Genomic DNA, 24,353 nt, shown 5'->3' with positions numbered 1-24,353 from the left:
CATATGCACTAAAAAATGTACAACGCAGGAGTGAAAGAGAAAAATCGTAACTCGAGTCGATTCCACTTTTCCGCACTTGTATCGTAATGTACTATCTCGTCAACTCGCTCGCCTGCTGCGTGCACACAAGGGATGCTGCGGTCCGTATGGACTGCGGACGCCCTAATAATACGTAAATTAAACACACCAGTTATCGTCCAAAAGTTATTTATTTCAATACATTAAACATACACAAAACACTGCAATCGTATAAAAACAAAACATAGACAAGATATTCCAATAGTTTGCTAGATTAATGTGAGGAGTCAACGAACCTTCGAACCTCCTTCGAACCTCCGACCTCGCCGTACAAATATGTCCTGCTGTCTAAGGGACCGTCCACACTCAAGAGTCGCATGTCCGCCGACGCGGAACGGACGTCAGCGCCACGCCGCCTGAATGTAATTTGAAAAACGTCTCCTCAGTACTTTTTATATAGGAAAGACGTGAGACGCGCCCCCAGGCGGCGCGGCACGCGCCAAGCGACGTCCCTTATGTGTCCCTTGCGCGTCCTTCCTATACAAAATGTAACGAGGAGACGCTTTTTAAATTACATTCAGGCGGCGTGGCGCTGACGTCCGTTCCGCGTCGGCGGACTTGCGTCTCTTGAGTGTGGATGGTCCCTAAACATAAACACTGTTATTAAAACACAATTTTTAAATAAACTATATGTATAATAATAGATCTGACACAAATATAGGTAATGGATCAGAAGGGTAAATATACTCGCCTTCTTTGCTAATATGAAACACAGGTGGTTCATGATTATGCGTCAAATCTTCATCAAGTATAATATTATTAGTTTCATGCCATTTAATTTTCGCTTTACACTTAAGCACGATGCGTTTTGAACAGCAGTATTGTCCTGGATTGACGCGGCTGTATGTGAATCCTTGGTACAAGAGAATCCTCTTGTTTCTTCTAGTAGTTAAAAATATGGGTCCTATAAGGAAAAGGTTTTAGCATAATAAGGGAAATCAAATCAGGGATTTGGACTATGCGACAGAACTAAATGAAAACCCGTAATTTGTGATCAACAAAAATATATTAAATTTTTTAGTGATACTTATAATATTTACAGTATAAACTAGACCTACAATGACATAACTAAATTCAGTATAAATATCTCATGGACGATATACAACACAGTGGAATGTGTTATGGAAACCCGCGCACCCCACAAGCGGGGAATAGTGTAAATAGGAATTTATTTTTAGGCACTCGCACATCAGCTCTACTGACTAGTGGCGTATAGTCGAAATATAAAAGTAATTAGTATAATTACACTAGTTTTCCATTTTCCTCCTGAGAGAACCCCCTAGTCTCAATAACGTCTAATCTCATGTCATGTCCCTGAGAGACATCTCCTGGCGGAGAAATTTGTAAATCAGTTTACCCCTGACAGCCGGTCATTTTTGCGACTGTTCAGCAGCTGTAGAGCTGTATGGCAGATTTGGCGGCGTTGTGGTTGTAGGTACTGATAGTAGATGATTGATTTGATGTTTGTATTTATTCTTAATTCATAATTGACACTAATCGATGCAAAAAACAAATGTTACCGAAAGCAGTGGTTTATTTATATGATAAACCCCTATAACGGAGCTCGTGGACCATAGACTGGTCTATCGGCCAATAAAAGAAAACCGTTCCCCGAACGCGGAACGTTTAGGCACTTTTATGTAATTTTTTTATGTAACATAATTAAGTACAAGGTAATTACTTAATCAAGACATTTTGATTCCAGACAGTATTGACAATAAATAAATATTGTTAAGTGATCTATAAGCGCTCATTATAAACTTCTAAAAACTCAGACATTGTAATCGGTAGTATCACAATCACACTAAAGCTAATAAGTAAGCAACAGATGCATAAACTATTATTACGTTCGCACATAGCTTAGGCAGCGTTCCCACTTATGCGTCGCGTGTCTCGGGGCGCGCAAGGGGCGTCCGCGCCACGCCGCTTAAGTGTAATTCAAAAAACGTCTCCTCAGTACATTTTGTATAGGAAAGACGTAAGACGCGCCCCAGGTGGCGTGGCGGCGGCGGGGCGCGCGCCGCGCCGCTTGGCGGCGCGCCTTACGTCCTTCCTATACAAAATGTACTGAGGAGACGTTTTTTGAATTACACTTAAGCGGCGTGGCGCGGACGCCCGTTGCGCGCCCCGAGACACGCGACGGATAAGTGGGAACGCTGCCTTACATTTGTTACATACATAAGGACGAGGGCTGTCCTGAGGTGAGGTACAATCAGCCAAAAAAGTGGTTTACCACTTTTCGACCTTATGTGTTTAAAATAGAGTCGAAAAGTGGCAAACCACTTTCTTGGCTGACCGTACTATTCACCCTGAGCCTCAAAAAGTATTCTTCACAGTAAGGTACAAAAGTAGTTCAGAGTAGATACAAATGCACAGTTAAGTCATTTTTTATGCCATAGGTGGCAAACAAGCAGACAGGTCGCCTGATAGTAAGCGATCACTGACGCCCATGGACACTCGAAACATCAGAAGGGTTGGTGGTGCGTTGCCGGCCTTTATGTGTAGGTTTAAAACACATAGGGTCATAAGTTTTACTTAATACTTAATAGGTACATAGTGCACATACGACCCCTCTCTTCTAATGTGAAACACGGGCGGTTCATGGTTATGATACCCCTCTTCCACCAGCACAATATTATTAATTTCATCCAGCTTCACTTTTGCTTTGCACTTCATCACAGTCCTTTTGGAGCAGTAGTAATTGCCGGGAACTCCACGACTGTAAGTATGGCCGTTATGTAGTAGCAGATTGTTTTTACCTTTACTGTTTGGTAGGAAAATTGGACCTGAAAAATAATTGCTTCAAAAAAATATATAATGGTTCAAGTAGACACCTGCCAAAACATGTTACTACAATGAAGGCCGCAATAAGATGTGACACGCTGTTATGGGTCTATCGTGTCAGATATTATTGCTGCTTTCGAATAGCAACATGTTATTGCAGATGACTGTACAAGTGTACAGTCACAACTAGTACTAGTTGGAACTCGGTTATGTGACGAGGGGACGTGTGGGTCCGACAAGTTGTCGCGACTACACAGAATCTGCGGTCTGGCATCGTGGCAGGTCACTGGGTACCTAGCCAACGTTGTCATTGTAACGTTGACAACGTCGCGTCAATACCACAGTATAAATTCAATACGGAATAGCCACAGAGAGATGCGATAACGATATAAGCGTAAGCGATTGTGATTGTGACGTTAGCTAAGTACCCTGAGTTTTAAATATATCCCATATAGAGTATAAACACATATAGACTAGTTGGTGTGCCAGGTTGTAAATTGAAAAAAAAAATAAACATAATAATTCAAGTATTTGTTTCAATATTTATATTTAGCAGCACAAGTATGTTTAAAATCAATATAATTATTAGATAGTCTGATACAAAATAATAAATAAATAAAATAAAATTAAAAGCTTTGATTTCAGGGATAAAGTACCCAAGGTTAGAACTAGCTTAAAACAGTAAAACTAAAGATTAAAAATTATATTAAGTGATTTGACACTAAAAATTAAAATTAATAATAATGTAACACTAGCTTACCTAAATCAGCGCTGAGTCGTTTATTGTTTAACCCCATGTGAATGGAGTTTCAGAACATTCTCACATAAAAATCATAAAGCACTGCTTTGGCTGATAGTTGTAATTTATTATAAATAAATATCAATGATAACTGTGGCTTCAGTATAAAAGGGTACAAGTCTCGCGGAGCGAAGGTGAAAAAGGGAGTATGTACCATATATAACTTATGTTGTTTTTCACCTGCACTCTGCGAGTCTTGTACCCTTTTACACTGGAGCCACAGGTTGTCTAAAAACATTAAATAAATATAATTTCTATTCTACTTAATATTTTTCTTTTACTTTAGCCTTAAATGCATTATGTGTATGACTTGTAGATAGTTCCTATATATAAATTGGGGTCCATGTATATCTACATAGTTGGGGTCCATTTTGATAAAGGCTAAGCACCCCACAACTCTTGTGATACAGTAACAGTGAATTTTATTATTAGGAATATATGTGAGTGTCCACGGGAAAGCATCCCTCTTAGTCGATTGCTATAAAGCCGCTTTGCCAGTTTATTCATATAAGAATACAAGTACTCGCCTTAATGGTAACCAACACAGTGGGACGTTTTATTAAACACACTCACATATGTCTGTCTACTTTGCTTAAAGTAGCTTTTTTCAGATGGTCGGCAAGGATTTATGCTGAAATTTTATTACCTGTGTAATAAATTACCAGATTACAGAAATACAGTACAAAAAAACTAATATGAATACAAAGTAAAAATAACTTTCATCAATAAAATATGTGTAATAAGTAATGCTTGTACTTATTCCATGGTTTTAAAGCAAATAAAATAACACAAGTTGATTTATTATACCAATTTCAGGTCAGTTTCATGACATAAAAATAGTAAAAAATAGCGGCAAATAGATGTATAAGTACCTATAAAAGAATACTTTTTTAACACTTAATTTTTTTGTAATTGTAAATCAATCATGAACAAAATATGTTTAGAAGTTTACAAAATCCAAATCAAATAAATAATTATATACATATACCTCAAAAACAAAACAATAATTTAAAAAAGCAATATAATGATACCACACAAGGCTCAGCCTGTCACATGAGAATCTAGCTCTCTGAAGAATATAGATATGCAGTCCAGCAAAACTGAGAAACTAGTTGAAACTAAAACATGGCAACACCATAGTGCCATCCCGTTGACTCATAAAAATTTATTTGAAGGGACAACATGCTGATGTTTCCCCTACTTCATTTCTAATCTTTTTGGGAGGCTATAGAATCTATGTTTCAAAAAACTGTATTAATAATCATACACAATACAAACAAAAGAAACATAAATAACAAAAAGGGAATAACAATAATACAAAATCTTGACTCATTTATGCAGTATCAACATAAAATTTTCAATAAAAACTATAAAATTAACAAGACCTACCCAATTATATCATTCATATCATAGAAAATATGCAGTATAGTGAAAACATTCACTTTTTGATGTTTACCAACTGATGCTGCATACAGAATAAGAAAGAGGCAACTGAAAAAAACACATAGGACAGTATACTTATTGGAACCTTTGCCATGTATTGCATCATTATAATTTCATCAAATATCCTTGAATTTGTGGGATGGCGCGAAAAGCTATCCCAAGGAAAAAGAAGCTTTGTTATTATCTAGGTACTCACCAAAGCTGCCCCGCAACTCACTGGCAATCCATTTTATAGACAACACCGATACATCACGGCTTCAGAAAAACAGTTTCACTTGCATTTTTAACACAATACACAAGAAATAATACAGAAAACACGAAATTTTAACACAAACTTACAAGATTTTTTTTAGGTTATGCCAAGTTTCACTTTAATTTTACAATGATATTTTTGGTTTTTCATATTTCAAACCACTCACTAAGAAAAACTTAAGTAATTACACACGCGACGACTATTTTTTAATAGTTTGTTTGGTAGTAATATCAATATTATCGTAATTTTTGACATCCCGATGTTTACAACTAGTGTATACGTTTCGATACTATTGCGAACTGTCAAAATGTATTCCATCGATTACGATTAACCCTAATCGTAATCGATTCTATGTTGGAATCGTGAAACTGTAATATATTGAGTATTTTAGTCGAAATTTCCATTTATTATGCATTATTTAAACTTAAAGAAATATATCAAAGTGACGATAATTCATAGCACAGCATTAAAACATTACAACGTCAGTAACAAGTAAACCTAATGCAAGTCTAGGAGATACCGAAAACACCAAACCGAAGTGATCAAGTTAAGTATTTCTCTTATTTTCGTATGGATCCCCGTGTCTTTTTAACTGAAAAAATACTACTAATCAGTAATCATATTAGTTGAAGGTTTTTCTTTACCAATTTCTATTTCCTCTGACTTAAAATACCAATTAATTACACAATATAGCTGTTAAGATCTTTAATAATTACTTTTCACCACACCAACTGATAATGACCAATTTTGCCATTCGAAAACGGATAGCAAAATTGCATTTTATCCACAATCGTGCAAAGTAATTTCATATAAATTTTAACTTGATGCCTTAAGCTGGCTGATAGAATTTACTTATAAATAATTGTTTTGAATCATAAATATTGAATAGATTGCTGGAAATGATTTGTTTCATGTTTTATAGTCAGTATTTTGTTCGTATTGGTGTGGTGAAAAGTTTTGTGTTTCACTCGGTGGCAAAGTTTGTTTAACCTACGTGCCTTGAAACCCTCGCAACGCTCAAGATTCCACTTTTTGAACCACTCGCTACGCTCGCGGTTCAATATTAGAATCTTTCGCTTGCTCGGGTATTAATATTGGCACGTGCGGTTAAACAACCACTTTGCCCCCTTGTAAAACAAATAACTATTACTTTATTGAAATGCTCTCAAAAATTAAAATGTGAATTAAGATCCATGTCGAATCTTAAGAATACGCACTGTTTGCTACTTCATTTTCAAAATATAATTAATAAATTATTGACAGCCATTCCTATACAAGAGTCGCAGAATGGGGCACATTACACGACTTTTTCTGAACAAACTTGTACCTAACAGCAGTAACAGCACTCCCTCCTTTGAAACAATATGTCTTTTATAATATACCAAGATACTACTCGTAGCTTTTGATAAATTTGAAAATTGTGGAATGATCTATAGAAATGCCACCCCCTCATTTTAGGGAAATAGGGGTTATAAAGAGACAAAAAGTAGCCTATGTTACTCTCCGTCCCTTCAACTATCTCCACTTAAAAATCACATCAATTTGTGTCTCCGTTTTGACGTGAAAGACGAACAAACAAATAAACACACACACTTTCATTTATAGTTATAAATATTATAAATAAGTTCGGATTAATTATTATATGGATATCAGGGCTCCTAATTTTGTTATCCTAACCTAACCTACTATGTACATTAAATTCTTGATTTGATAATACAATACAACACTAGTCTTTGACGTTTCTCGACGCTTACACATAACCTTAAAATTTTGCTTGTTTATTTTTCTGCTGTAAATACCAAAGCAATAAAATTGATTTAAATAAAAATTACTAATCGTTGTAAAGTGAAAAAATAAATGTGTTAAAGTGATATTCCTGCTAAAAATATGTTCTCAAAACGTAACAAAATCACTTAGTAACCGTGCAGTAATTCTAATCAGATTTCATTATTACCAGTTAGTTATTTGAGATTTCAATGGTTTATAAATGCCTATTACACGATGTAGGTTCACTAAATAGTATCCTGAAAACGACTTCATAGTTGAGTGAATATAAAAGTGTGTTTATGTTTGTTAGTGATTGTATTCGAAGGAATGAAAACAAGATGTAACTTCAGGTAAGTTTTTTCAATATCACTTAATTTAGGCAACTTTATGTGGTCTAATGAAGGCATTGTACCCTTGTTATAGCTAAATATAACAATTTAATATCATAGTTTAACTAAATTTATCAATTTAGTGTTGACCATTGTCACTTATTCTTTAGATAAGATAAGATAAGGGTGTACCATATTGCCACATCATGGCTGGTTATAAATAAGTTTAAGAGAATGCGATGTGAAAACTGAAGTATTATTTATTCATTAAAATTATGTAATATAAGTACATATATATGTGAGTATGCACGGGAAAACGTCCCACTTTGTTGATTGCTATAAAGACACTTTGTCAGTTTATTTATATAAAGATACAAGTAAATGTCGCCTTAATGGTAACCAACAAAGTGGGATGTTTTACTAAACACACTCACATATCAGTGTTAAAGATTCCTATCAGACCATCACATGAGCAGCCTCACCCGGCTGTGAGATGGTACTTGAAATCGATTGACAATGACTATATTTGAATTATAAGAGCCGTTTTATTATGGGTCCTGTGACACATTTTTGTTCAGAATATAACCTCATAAGGAGTCTTGCCACTCCAATGCATTTAGCGGCCTTAAAGAAATACAGTTAACAATTTAAATTAAAACTCAAGATTTAGGTAAAATCAATATTAAATTATACAATACAATACTCTTTGCACACCTCACATAGTTTAGTATTATTAGACTTATATTGACCAGGATATATAGACTGTGATTAACTTTGTGATTTTTGTCGAGCTCCCAATATTTCGACGCAGTTGTAAGCATCATGGTCACGGAAAACTGATCATGATATGATGAAATATCTGGAGCTCGACAAAAATCAAAAAGGTAAGGCAGTAATAAGTTTAATGAAAATAAGCAAAATAACCATGAATCATTCAAAACTCTTATTTAAAAAATTGACATTACAATTTGATATAAATTCGCGTGGTGATGTTTTAGATCAAAATAGTAAATAAGTTTATTAATAAGAATGCTTTCATGGACTTGGCTGTTTATCTTATACTATTAAACGAGCAATTCTTGTATATTTATTTATTTATTTATTTATTTATTTATCTATTTATTTATTTATCCCGACGATCTCGGCCGCTCTAACGATTTCGCTGAAATTTGTTATGTGGGGGTTTTAGTGGTGAAAAATCGATCTAACATATCCTTAGGTCCCGGAAAACGCGAATTTTCGAGTTTTCACGCGTTTGCCATCGCGCTTCCATCTCGTGTGGTAACTTGACTGTTGAGACAGATCTTTCGGTCGATGTTTTCCTTCAAAGACTAGATGGCGACACAGGTCAAATAACACGAATGAAAAATACACTAGCTTTTGTGACGAAACGCGCGTCATCTCGTGTGGAGCCGTTGTGTTGTTAAGACTGAGAGTTCTTTCGATTGATCTCCAGAATTTATTTTCGAAAGATGGCGCACGGTCACTTACGAAACAGAACCGCTACCGCTCGGTCGTATACAATTATACAATCATTACTCTAAAAATAATCAATACTTTGGCATCACTACAAAAAAAGTCAATCATTAATAAAACGGCCGGGGAATAGTAAGGGTTCATAATACTGTCTTTGGTTACCGCAATAGTTACTCATGAAATAAACCATTTCATGCTAACAATAAAAAGCCTTTGCAGCATTTGTGGTCAACAGGTGACACAAATGCCGTAAAGTGTTCGAAGCATTGGGATGAATTGTAAATTCATTATATACGTCAGAATGACTGCCCACTTTATTTAAAATCTTTTTTCTAACTTAGGTAGCAAATATGTCAATTTAGGTAGTAAATAGTAGCAAATAGGTAGTAAATGCTGATGGTACTCCAACATCGATCTGCCATTTTGGTCAGTCATTCTGATGCACACTTTCCTTTCAGGGCCTGACTTCCACCTGACTTCCATCTTTCCACCCTGTGTTGAATAATAAAGAATATGAGAGTTTTGAATGATTCACGGTTATTTTTATTAGACTTATATTGACCGGGATATAGACCGTGATTACCTTTTTTTTTTGGGAGCTCGACAAAAATCAAAAAGGTAATCACGGTCTATATCCCGGTCAATATAAGTCTAATAAAGAATATGGGAAATAATGGCATTAAGTATAAAATAAATACAATCCGCAACTCTATAGGTAATTTAACAACCAGTCTAGCCTAGTTGATAGTGACCCTGCATGCTAAACCAACGGTTGTGAATTTAGATCCGGTTATGGGCATTTATAATTGTAAAGAGTACAGGACATTTGTTCCCGGGACCTACGTCCAATATCTTTATATTTTGTATACAATTATACATTTAAGTATATTAACAATTTACATGGCATTCATGCTCTTTATTTAATTCATTTTTTTTATATAAATAAATTACCGACTGAGCCAGACCGGTCGTCAAAATCCAATTTGATTCTTCTGCTGCAAAAATTTGCTAGATTTAGGGTTGCATAATTAGTTTAGGGCTTCTTGAGCTTACTGTAGGACTCAGTCAATCTGTCAAAGAATGACCCGTAATAATATTTTTATTTATTGATTTAATTATTTACTAAAAGTTTTATGTTTATTTTACAGGTAAGTTTGAAAAAGCTGCTTCATGATGTTACATTGGTGAAATGGTAAGTTTCAGTAATTTTTATTTAGTACAGATGGTGATTTTTTTACGCACTAGTGTGAAAAGGTTCATTTTTAGGGTTCCGTACCTCAAAGAGGAAAAACGGAACCCTTATAGGATCACTCGCGTGTCTGTCTGTCCCTCTGTCACAGCCGATTTCTCCGAAACTACTGGACCGATTTACTTGAAATTTGGCACACGTATGTAAACCTGTGGCCCAAAGATGGACATGTAATTTAATTAAATGAAATTTAATCACAGGGGTCACTTTTGGGGGGTAAAATTGAAAATTAAAAATCAAAGTTATTAAAACTATATTGTATTACATATCAAATGAAAGAGCATTTTATCAGCATCTGAAATATATTTTTTTTATATTTTTTGTTTTGGTAATTTAGAAGTAATTTAAGAAAATAAGCAAAAAATGACCATTCCCCCCTTATCTCCGAAACTACTTAGCGTAAAATTTTCAAAAAAATACACGAGATAGCCCTCTCCCTGTAGATTACAGGAAAACCTATTAGAAATCTACAGTCAAGCGTAAGTCGGACTTAAGAGAAAAAAACTCAGATTACGAATTTCACTCACTGCCGCTGCAAGTAGTTACTAAACGTCTTAAAATTGTGTAATCGAGTTGGACAGGTATAAAGAAATTCATTTCTGTCTTTTTCTTTTTAGAACTTGTTCAATTTTTTTTTTCATTTGTACAAAATGACTTAAGTTCCTACTAAAAAGGAGGCGCTTAAGACCGTTTCTAAATTGACTGAGCAAAATTTTATTCAAATCGGTCCAAAAAAAGGTTTCTCTTGACGAAAACAAAGAATTTGTGCCACCGAAAGCCCAAATCTGAGGTCCATTTTGCTCTATCTCTTATCGTTTCCGAGATATATACGTAAAGTCTTGAAAGTGCGAAACGTTAACTTTGCCATCATAGTCGTTCAGGCGCTCATGAGTTCTTTGTATGGAAAAGTCGAAAACCGACTCGCACTTGACCAATGTTCATAGAACGTTGTGGTTTTTTTTTATTAGCAAAAATGACTTAAGCGCCTTCAGAAGTGCAGGTGCTTAAGACCGTTTGTAAGTTAAAGTTAGCTGTGATGGCTCAACGAAGAAAGAAGATTTCAATATCCTACTTATACATATTTCATTAATTCAACTATACAGTTTTTATTACTCAAGCCAAGCGTTACGTTAGCTATTGCTATTGAAAGGAAAACTTGTGTATAAAGCTTGAAACAAATTATGGGACGCGTCTGACGGACGCGGCTGACGACCGCGACTGATAAGCCGATGGCTTGCGTGGGCGAGGCGACGGTCAGTAAGCGATCGGACACTTTTGAGTGTCGAATATGTAGGTGACAGTGTACCTATCTAGCCTCGTGGCGCCGAATGTACTTTGATACTTTCTAAAGTACATATAAATGGTTTCAATGGAATTTTAACTCTCATGTAAACAAATAAAATATAATTTCTTTTGTTTCTAAAATTTTTCGAATAACTGAAATTGAATTCAATCTCAAGTACAATAAGAATCAAAATTCCCTAGCAAAAAATTTGTATGGTGGGTGCCACGAGGCTAGGGAAGTTTAAATCGATGTTATCGCATCGATCTACTGAGGGGGGCGGTGCCTACAACAGTTGTAGTTGTATGCATACCTAGCTCACGCACACAGACGCGTCCACTGGCGCCGCGCCGGTGTCCGCGTGCGCTCTCTGCAATGTCTCTGCAAATTCTATCACAGCGCAGAATATGCAGAAACCACATGGTGGTCTGTGGCAGAAACGCGATATTTTTAGGGTTTTTAAAATAAGTTTCGTTTTCTTTCAACCCCTTATTTGCCAAGAGTGGCACTGAAATCTGAGTAGTTTCATGTGCTCTGCCTACCCCTTCATGGGACACAGGCGTGATTGTATGTATGTTGTATGTATGTAAAATAAGTACCTAGGTACGTGAAGTAACATGGTAAATTAAAAATTATCATTAGATACTTATTTGCGGAGGTGTAAACAATTTTCTTCGTTTTGCCATATATCAATAATTACCTATCTATATTAAATTCATTAATCCGTATACATTACATTTTTACAATTAAGTGTATGAATTATACTTTTTATCGTACGGTCAGCTACATAAATATCTATACACCTGTATTCATTCAATTTTGAACCTTCTTCTTCAGTAATAAGTTTCGATATGTAAAGAAATTGAAGGACGATACACAGGCGGGCGGAGACACCGCGCGCCGCTGCGGGCGGGTTGGGAGGGAGGAGGGGTGTCGATGGACGATGTCACGTGGGATTCGCCGCGCGAACTCATCATTCGCGCGGTCGGCTCCCTTCGCTGCCTGCACACGTTCGCTGCTCTCGTACGATTTGATATTATACAGGGTGCCCGGTAATTAATGGACAACCTTTTAACCACCAAGAGGGTACCTTATACTGGTCCAGAAAATCTATGGGATATGGGTTAAATTGTGGTGTAGGCGAGAGGCTGGCAACCTGTCACTGCAATGCCATAGTTTCGTTTTCTTTTAACCCCTATTTGCCAAGAGTGGCACCTTATACTGGTCCAGAAAATCGACTTTAAGGTTTAGTAAAAGTCGCCTGGTTTTCGAGGTTTTCACAATTTTTAAAATTTTAATACCTACTACCTAAAATTTTAAAAAGTGTGAAAATCTCGAAAACCAGGCGACTTTTACTAAACCTTAATGTCGATTTTCTGTAAGGTGCCCTCTTGGTGGTTAAAAGGTTGTCCATTAAATACCGGGCAGGTGCACCCGGTATATTTGTCAAGCAATTTCTGTCGTAAGAAAGCGCGACTCATTCGCGCAGTCGGCTCACGTCTCTTGTTGTCGTACAATCTGACATTATTCAGCTACCTTTTATCGCTTGGCTTTAGTTCGCATATACAGTGATACAAGAGTACCTATAGGTACCTACTACAAGGTCCAAGGCAAAATACAACAATAGATAATGTATTTACTAAATAATATTTATTTAGTAATTTCCCGCTAGAAACTTGCGTTATACTATTCTGTATACTTTTTCAGCTACCATAACCAAATTTAGATTAGATTAAAAAACCTTTAAGTAAAACTTAGAACCTTTCAGATTGTTTTACTCACCCTTTCTGATGTTTACCATACTTACTTACCCCGTTATTCATAAACGTACACTAAAGTTATCAAGCCGATAAATTTCGTTTGTCCCTTTCCGACGTATTGGTGTGATAGAAAGGGACAAACGAACTTTATCGGCTGGATACTTTAGTGTACGTTTATGAATAAGGGTGTTAAAATTTATAGCTACGAACTTTTACATGAAACACCTACCTACTTTAAAATAAAATAAAAAATGTTGAATTTGGTTAACATTATAAAAGACCTCACGCAAGCTGTGCTAAGTAGTTCGCGAATTCGTCGAGAGGTGGCGCTAAACACAATTATGCTCATTAGAGAACCTATACTTCTAGCCTAGCCCAGTCCTTAGAATTATGTGAGTAACGTAAAAGTTTTGTAGGTACGGAACCCTTGGTGGGCGAGTCCGACTCGCACTTGGCCGGTTTTTCTTGTCAGGCCGAAACTTTGGAAGACCATCAGTACTGAAAAACGTCGTACGATACATGTGAAAAAAGGAAATTCGTAACTCGTGTTGATTTAAAACACTCCCTTCGGTCGTGTTTTAATTTATCGCCACTCGTTTTTGACTTTCCGCATTTGTATCGTAATGACGTAAATACTATTATAGTTCTGTAAACTCCCGATGTAAGGCGCAAATTATACAGAGAAGGTGAAGGCATATTGCCCCTTTAAATGTTTCCAAGCAAAATGTGGTACGCCAAGGCCACATGTCGGCGCCTGTTAGGCCACTTAAGTATAGTTTATAACACATTTCTTTCTACCATTGAAAGTTTTGAAGAGGCGTCATGCTTGCGCCGTACTTTAATATGCCGTTTATGTATAATTCACGCCTTAGTTAGCGGTTATTAACCTTAGTTTACTAATATCTTGCCTAGTCAGCAAAAGCGTTAGACTCATCATACTACGTCATACTACTAGACCAATTTTACTTTCCTCAACTTAGTTTATGTCATAACTTATAGTATGGTTAGGTCAATGTGGGAAATTCATCATACAGCCTGTTAGTGGGATGGTGAGGTGTTATTTTTGGTTATAGTTTATTCTATATGATTTAGAAATAGTTTAAACAAGGATGAGTAATGTCAATGTTACATAATAAAATATATATTTTTTTATATTAATTAATTTCGTTTTAGTTGTTTTATTTTATAAGTAGCTTCTAGTTCCGTTAAGTCTTTATACTTTATTATAACTGAAATAATATTTTAATAATAGACACCTATTTAGGAACCTTGAAAAGTGTAAGTTCCTAGAGTAATTGAATCACTATTGTATAAAAAGTAAAGACGTATTGAGTTTTATACGTAAATTTAAAACATAAACCTATGGCTGTATAGAATCACCTGCTCTTGCAGTTTAACCCGGAACCAAAGAGTACTATGTATAATATCGAAACCTCAGAAACATGCATCGGTCAGAAGTCTGCACTTGATGGTCCCCTACGGCGGTCACCACAAAACAAGTGCACGTAGTGGTGCTACTCGTATTGGATGAAGCTGGCATTCGGTATATAATGCTCTTTGTATAGAGGTTTGTATATGCAGATACTCCTAGCTTGAGCATGGTTTGAGTAGATTACCTGTAGCTACGTCCATTTCAAGGCCAATGCACACACGCGTAATGCAGCACCGTACGCTTAGGCTTCGACAAATGTTGCCAGATTTGGCATGCGATTTAAGATAATTGTTGGCTAAGTAGAACTAACGAATTTTATCAATAAAAAGTGCCTCAATTTATTGTAAATCGCATGCGATGACGTTTGTTGAGGCCGTTAGCAGTACATCGCTGGCGTTGCGTTCGTTCTCTTGATGAAAGCGACATGCAATGCAAACGACTGCAAGTGCTGCATACGCATCCAGTGTGGCCTGATATCAGCCAACAGTGAACTTACCACTCCTTACCTTCCAGCGTCCTACGTACGCAGCGTCCGTGGCGCACAACTACTTCTCTTCAACCGGTTCGTGTACCGCCAGGTCTCTAAAGCTAACCGTGAAGGCAACAGAAGCTGGTACTGCTCTATGTACGCCTCTAACCAATGTCCTTCCATCCTCACAACGGATGCTCAAGACCATATTGTGCAAATTCGAGGCAATCATACTCACAGGGCGCCGGAAATTAAAATCACCAAGACGGGCATAGATTATAAGCATAGTAAGAAGAGGCCATATACTTATAAACCTAAAACTGAGCCTGACAATGATGTAAAAGAAATTTTACCTTAATTTTAGCCTTATCTGGTATTACCGGCTTTGTGTGTGTAAACGTATGAGTATGCTAAAATAGTATAACCGTGCACGCATATCAAGCGATGTGACATTTCTTATTAGGATCTTTATATTACATCGCGCACTTGCACCTGCTCGTATACGCACACGAATCTGGTGTACACAATAGGACTATAATTACCTTTTCTTTTGCGTATTCAGTAGTTAAAGATGATGATTGATAGTTATCATGCTTATAAGTAGGTATACAAATTTCCTATTTCACTGTCTTATATTAAGCGTGTGAAGCGTGTGATAAATGTCTGGTGTGGTTTAATTAGCATTAGCAGCAGTACTGTTACATGGTATTATAGCTTACTTAAGACGTTTATCTTTTAGTCTAGCAACGATTGCGCGGCTCTCAGGTACAAACAAGAATATTACTTTTTAATAAAGTGCCCTGTCCGCGCTTACACAATTAGTTAATGAGAAATCTAGTTGTCTGTCCACACTCATCTAATCAATCGAATGTGATTTTGTCATCGCCCACCCCGTAACTATATAAAATTCGTAATTACTAAATATTCAACCCTAAAGCTTATATTTTATAAATTTTATATAATAATGTATGTATCTAAATTCTAAATACGCTTGTTATACGAGAGCAATTTTGGTTTATAATTTTTCATTTGATTTTAAGTGATATTTTATTGTTTACAAAATTCTTGGCTTTGGTCACTGTGATTTGTGATATTTATTATACGCAGTCGCCAACATCGGAGCCATTGCATCGAAGCGGCCAAATTTCACAAATATGAGAGTTACTCTGTTATTCAGATGTTTTATACTCACTTGGTCACTCCGATATACGTATCTGAGGGCGACTGTACTTACCTGACTGACTGCGATCTCTTAGGTGTGTCTGACATTATAATAAAGTACGATGATTAATTAGTGCTTAGTGCGAATAGTGCGATACTTCATGAAATGCTCCTAAGCATTAATTAATGCGTAAGCACTTGTTCGAGAGAGGGGAAGAATGATTTATTTGAGATATACAATTATTCGTGTAGTCATGTAGTCTAGTGATGTTAAAACTATGTTAGCTTTTTTACGCATAAGATGTGTATGTATGTTTGCATACTAGATAGCAATTAGATCTATGTCATTAAATTTAATTGAATAAATATTAAACGTAACATCTCGTTTTAATTCAGTAACATTTTGGAAAAATACCGCACTTTCATTTTTAATCACAACAGGATAAAATATTAAAAAATCTTTAAATTGTCCATCCATAATAATAACTCGTTGAGGTAAAAAAAACTCGTATTTTTAACTAAATTGAAGTAAGTTTAAGAGCACAGAGAATGGAAGTGTTACTATAAACGTCAAATGTCTATAAATAGGTAACAATTTCATTCTGCGCTATCTAAAGTTATGCTGCACATCTTGGTGCGACTCTAAGAGTATCACAAATAACAGAAACAGGATTGAATTTCAGAGGCGCTTATACTGTCAACTCGAGGAGATAACGGAATGCTCATATTCCGAGGATACAAGTATTCTTGGAGAAACGCCAAGAAGAAGGGCGGCGCGTACTGGACCTGTTCAAGTCACCAGAAGAAAGGATGCAAAGCTAATGTTCATACTATAGAAACTGAAACGTCTGTTGTAGTTAATAAATACAATTGTGAGCATAACCATCCTCCGCCTAAGATAGAAATACCCACACAATTACAGGTTAAAGTAGAAAAGAATTAAGAGAGCACTAATTATCACCTTGTGATTGACTCATGAAATGGATTTGTGGGGAGGAGACGCCTATAGGGATATAACTTGTACATGACAAACGGGGACTCACACCACTATCAGGAGATCACCCTGTCTGTACCGATTTTGATAAGACGTAGTGGCAGTCCTAGAAAGAAAATCTTTTCTGAGGGATTTGATGATTTTCATGTTACCTCAACATTGTCATTGTAAAGTCTGTGTATCGTTAGCCTGGTCTGTCTCTAACCATGTGTCTTATAATGCTATTTTTGTACAATGATAAATGTTAATATATTTTGGTTATGGTTTCTTTGTTAAAATGGTTAATGGTTTTTTTACTGTTTTGGTGTACTTTATAACAGAAAATGTAAATTGAAGGAAAAATATATATCAAAAGACAGTTTTATAAATTACTTGTTTCATTTTTACTCTCTTACGCTCTTAGACATAATCCCTAATTGCTTAAAAGGCTCGATTCATGATCATAAAGTAGAAAATAAGAGACTTTCCTCTAAACTAAATCGGTTATAAAGGAAATTACAATATATGTCTACCTAAGGCGTGAATTATACACAGACGGAGTTTTGCGAGGGCATGATGCCGCTTTAAAAATGTTTTGCCATATTTGCGCCTGGCCTTCAGGCCGTCTCTGTATAATTCACGCCTAAAAGTGGCCTGGATCACTGGAAAGAATTAGTCTGAATCCGTAAGTGTAACAATTTCAGAAGCTCTCATATTATCCACACGAGGGGAAAACGGCCTCCTCATCTTCCGTGGTTACAAATATTCTTGGAGACACTCAAGGAAGGACGGAGGCGCCCACTGGGCCTGTTCCAGCCACCGCAAGAAGGGCTGCAAAGCTAACGTTATTACCAAGGAATCTGACACTGCTATTGTGGTGACTAAGTTTAATTGTGAACATACTCATCCACCGCCGAAGCTGGATATGACGCAGTGGGTTGTTAGAGTGGAGGAAGAGTCAAAATAGAGTGGAATGTAAAGTTTTCAAGTTTTAGGGTGCCTCACATGAGGATCTTTTTATTTTGTATATAAACTGTATTGAAAGGACTGTTAAAAATAAACTGAGTATGACCGTGATTTTTTAGTTGTACATACATACATACAATCACGCCTGTATCCCATAAAGGGGTAGGCAGAACACATGAAACTACTAAAGCTTCAGTGCCACTCTTGGCAAATAAGGGGTTGAAAGAAAACGAAACTGTGACATTGCAGTGACAGGTTGCCAGCCTCTCGCCTATGCCACAATTTAACCTATATCCCACAGTCGCCTTTTACGACACCCACGGGAAGAAAGGGGGTGGTGAAATTCTTAACCCGTCACCACACAGGCAGGCATTTGTACAAAACCAAAAAATACGAAAAAATTAAGAGTGAGAAATAATTTTGCTATTTTTTTAGTGTATCATGGCAATGGCACCAGTAAAATATATATTCGTGTAGAAATTTCAGTTTTTGATAATATAATGTTTATTAGAGTTATTGTTCGTTATATTGTTGTTTATTATATTATAAGTAATAAATATTTAGTTATTTGTTTTTGTCATTAATTTCGTGATTTGTAGTTGACGTAGGTGTAGATATTAGCGTAACGTCGCCTCTTCAACAAAAATATAGACACACAGTCAGTTTACATTTTCCCAATTTTTCAGAAATACACTTTATCACCTCCAAAAAGGGTTTCAAGTTGCTAGTCTACGAGCAATACACCTACGCCAAAAACAGCGTGAGCAAGAACCGAGTGACCTGGTCTTGTTCGTCCCGGTGTTCCAAAAAATGCACGGCCCAAGTGTCTCTAGACAATAACGGGCAGTTTGTAGTACTTGATAGTACACACAGTCACCCACCGCCGATTTTCTATGTGAATGATGACGGGGAATATATAAGAATGTCGGCTAAGAGGCTGAGTAAAATTGCTGAGACTGAAGCGAATGTTCAGGAAGAGTGAAGACTTATTTTACTTTATTATGAATAAAATGTTACGTTTTTCAGTTTGAGATGTTTTTACTTGAGTGTATCTTATATTTTTTCTTATTATGCTAAAGATTCTAAAAAAAGCTGACTGAGAGGAATAAGCTAAATAGTACAGTATAGTAAGCTAAGCTATACCAATACCATGGTCGCAATAAAATATTATTTTAAAAAATATACATTTGACTAGGTACTATTTGTAGGTATTACGTTGGGAGCTAAAGTCGCATCGCGCTGCATGCTTAAAACATTGCATAAATGTATATACCTATATTTATGTTTCTTTTACTTCACATGTAAACAAAATCACAAATACTGGAATTAATAATCCTAGGAAAATATCGCTTACTTATTTTCTAGACATTCAAACTATTCAAAGAGACCCCACACTATCTCCCGAGCGTCAGCCTGTAGGTATAGATACTCAACTCTGGTCAACTATGGTATATTGGATACGACTGGACCTGATGTTGTCGCAGCTGCGTAGCGACACTAGCGACATCTACCAAATCGCTGTCTAGTCACCGACGCACGAGACGCTAGTGTGGGGTCTCTCACTCGCTAAGACAGATATCTTTTCAGGCCGTATTATAACGTCTTCTCGAGGCGAACCAGTGCTCCTCTACAACGAATACACTTACAACAAGAGCTACGCCTCAAAGAAAGAGAACCACATCAAGTGGTACTGTTCCTCGAGAAACTCAAGAAAGTGCAAGGTTAATTGTATTACTGATCTTAATAATAAAGTGTTGCAATTATTCGGAACCCATACTCATGGAACCAAAATTGTCAAACTGCCGCAGGTTTTTTCGTCTCGAGACATTTTATGGCACAATCTTAAATGTATTAAAAAAATATGTTGTAAAAAATATTGTAATACCACGCCAGTCAACGCTGTAATAAACATTTAAAAATAATTAAGTTTATGCAAATAAAGGTCAATTTCTACCGTGGAAGCAACTACAAAATCGCCGGTATAATGTCCTAGAATCGATAAAGTTGGGCAAAGGCAAAGCTATTGAAAATGCACATTTCTATAAATATACTCGTTTATAATTAAATAATGGCACACCACACTCGTTCTGTTCAAGTAAGTTTTGTGTCATATTAGACGGACTTTCCTTTGGTTATTCCTTATTTTCCTTTTAGTTATAAAATACTTAAAACATACGTTAAATAATGGCAACTCTGTCTATTGAACAAATAATTTAATTTATACATAAATGATGTCGTATGTAAAAAAAAAACAAAAATAAACATGTATTGTGTGTTGTCACGCTTGGTGTATATAGGTACTATATTTACCTACATTTATTTAGATTTTATTTTGCATACACATATTTTACACATGTGTTTGTATTTTAGTAATTATTTTTATTTGTGATTGGTATTTGCCAGCAGCTTTTGTAAGTATTTATAGCTTATCTGCACATTTTTAACTCAATACCTTCGACTTATTTTATAACTTACATTTAATTATATATATGGGGGGGGGGGGGGGGGCAAAGAATAATAAGAATCGTAAATCCACCCTATATTTATAAGAACAAAGTTATTTGTCATAGGTACCTAAGTAGGCTTAGGTACTAAGTTTTGTGATATATTTAATATTATGTAACCAGTCATGTAGCTGTTAACAAAAAATATTGTATTTATAAATAAATGACTTCAAATATGGAAATATAATCACCGAAGAGTTGAATGTGTTATTTTTAAGATCCATTTGGGCCTGGCAATTTAGTTTACAACGATTATTATATTTATTATGTTACCACATACGAGTATGGTTGCAAGTCAATTCCATAATACTCTTGAACGGCTCTCCGTATTAGTTTGTGCTTCATACATGGGGAAGCACATTGCGAGCACTAACCTTAGGCAGTACTTTCACCTTTGAGGAGGTAGCCATTAGCTAAAGAACTGGAAGTGCACCCGCCGACCTGACGTCAGGATGGCGGGTATCATTAATTTCTTAAATATCTCTGTAGTTTCAAGAGCACATTGCTTCAATTTTGGCGCACATTGCTAGCACTAACTCCTGAAGTATACCACACCAGGATTGCTTGATGTACACCCGCCATTCTGACGATCACCTGATATATGTGTTACTAAACTTTTGACAGTAATTTTGACTTGCAATTGTGGTTGACTACTTTATAACGTTTTACTGTTTAATAAGCTAAATAAGTATTTCCAGATCAGTTAAAAAGGCATAGCCGAATGTGTACGTCGTTTCCTGACTTAAGTGAAGATGAGCTACTATCCGATTATGACGGAGATGAACATAAATTACTTTCGAGAAAAATCGTGGCAACCGAATTTATGAAAAAACCTAGAAGACGACAAGTAAACATGCCTCCAAGGGAATTAGCAGAAGATGGCATAGGCCATTGGCCAGCTTGGGGAACCGATAGGCAAAGGTGCAAATTTTGTGGGTTAAAATCATTCATCTACTGCAGCAAATGCAGTTGTTATTTTTGTCTAAACAAAGACCGCAACTGCTTCCAAACTTTTCATTTGAAATGATTATTTCTGATGATGTAGTTCGTTTAATTTTACCAGTATTTTTGTGCGTACTTTATGTATGTTTTATTTTTTAATTAAGGAATTAATAATCTATACTTACAACCAATTATATATTAGGTAAGTACTTTATTTTCTCGCGTGTTTTGAGCAAAGTGGTATATTTGCCTTGCCGAAAATTACAATTCATGATTTCGTACATTACACACACTATTGTTTCTTCGTCTGACAAAAATACTATCTAAATCAAAAAGAATATACTATTATTGATTGCAAATGTTTTTTTTTTGTAACCTATTGTTGAATAATGTTCCAAATTGGACAGTAGCAAGCATATATAGAACATATATTGTGTGATTTTTCTTCATTCTGTATAAATTAAACTACAAAAAGAAAAAATATTTGTCTCAAAAACTATTTGTTTAATTATTATCAAAAATACGCCCATTTCTTCGGCTGCTTTTCTTTTAATTATACGGCATGAAATAAGCGAAATAAACATTTATTTTCCACTGTCGTACCATGGCAAGCAAAGTAACTCACACCTATTACGTATATTACCTATATTAAAACTAAAATGAAATATACCATGAAATATATAAGTTGTCGATAAGCATTATAGACTTGATCGTGAGTATTTGATCAGGTGCGAGTTTTAGTACCTATTAGTAGTTCGTAGTTTACGCCTTTCGCTTATTTCTATTAGGTAAATATTTACTTCACAATGTACTGACCACGACCTATATTTATGTTTCTGCAGGCAACCATTAGGTTTAATGAAACACTACTGACAGCATAATTATAAACATTATTTTTTTGTTATAGGTCCAGTTCTTATAAAAGGTAACAAAAAAGGTATATACCGGCTGCTATATCAACGCTATATGTACTCAAGAGCTTCCAAATCCAAGAAAGGAGTGGTATGGAAATGTGTCGATAGTAAATCAGAAGAATGTAAAGCAAAAGTTACCACGGACGAATACCTGAATATAGTGGTAACCAGAGGAAAACATAACCATAAGAACCCACCTTTGGAGTCTAAACCTAAACATGTGTATTTTACGACCTAAATATCTTGTTTATTTTTTATCACTTTACGATAACAGATAGAGAGTATAGAGACTCGCCTATCGGCTCGTTTCACAAAACTATGCCTCTCATTATGCACCAGTCACATAATAGTGCATTGCATACAAGTGCGGAAAAGAGACTTTGTAACGAAATGTACGTTTTTCAGTACATATGGCCATTCGAAATTTCAACATAGGTCCATAAACTAAGTACCAGAAGTTGCATCGAAATAATGAATATATGTGAATAAATGATTTAAAAGCGTTTGTAATAGAAATATAAGCCAAGTTTATTGTAATGCTAAGAAAATTCTTAAATACATCCTATAATTGTGTTCAAAACGTATCATTCTGTTGGCAGTGGTGGCAGTACAGAACCGGTTCCTCTGCCACATACATTTCTAGCATATTTCTCATGTAATGTCTAATTCGACACAGTTCTATCGCTGTTTAAGCTGTTTTATAGGCAGCTTCTTGCTGACTTAGAAATATATAGTCTCAGTTTAATAGTATCTGATTAACTTTATTTTAGTTATTTAAGAGACAAATATGTATGTGCATTTTACTTGAATTAACATTTTACTAGTTTTTAGTATTTGTAGCGAAAAGTTATTTGTAGTGCTATTTGAGCATGACCTTATTGGTCATCAACAATGACGCCTTAAGAGTTTCTTGGTTGTATTACTTGTATTTAGTTTGTTTAATAATGTGAGAGTCTTTTGATTATCTTTAGTTTGTTAATAATATGTTTTATTGAGAAGTAATATAAGTATTTGTCATTTTACCTTCATATTTGTCTTCTCAGGTGCCTCACTCATATTCTCTACCTCAAATAAACGAAATAAGTAACGTAAATACTGATTATAAATGTAAGATTTCAAATATGGCAGATGATTTTATGTTTTGAGAAAGTACAAGTAGGTACGTAAGATTTATAACTTAGGTATATGAAAAAATAATGTGTTTTCTTAAATATTGTGACATTGTTTAACATTTTAGATATATTAAATAGATATACCTACGAAAAAAAGCATTTTATGTACGCCTTCCAATCATGTGACAAGAGTAACTTCAAAACAAAAGGTAGGTAAGTGCTTTTTAAACTAATTCTGCGTTAACTACATGCCTTAACATGTGTACTTATACGTTTTTAACAATATTTGACAGGTGAGGCAGTTCTCATCATGACAGAAAAAAGCAAGCCGCTTCTACTTCACCGTCAATATAAATATTGGAAGCACCATGTGACGGTGAACAAGATTTGTTGGTATTGCTCAATGACGAAGTCTCGAATGTGCAAAGCTAGGGTGTACACGGATTTTTCTAATGTGTTTATGTACTCAAAGTATGAACACACGCACCCGCCTGGGCAATTCAGGTACTTCTAGAGCATTTTATTACAATTGGGGTAACTTCGAAAACGGGGTGATTAAATAATTACTTATGAAATGTATAATTCATACCTATAAAAGCACTTTGTAAATATTTTAGCAAGTCAAACTCCTATGCAATACTTATTAAATAATACTTTTTA

Source organism: Leguminivora glycinivorella, chromosome 2, assembly GCF_023078275.1.
Source record: "Leguminivora glycinivorella isolate SPB_JAAS2020 chromosome 2, LegGlyc_1.1, whole genome shotgun sequence".
NCBI lineage: Eukaryota > Metazoa > Arthropoda > Insecta > Lepidoptera > Tortricidae > Leguminivora > Leguminivora glycinivorella.
This window is presented reverse-complemented; position numbering follows the sequence as displayed.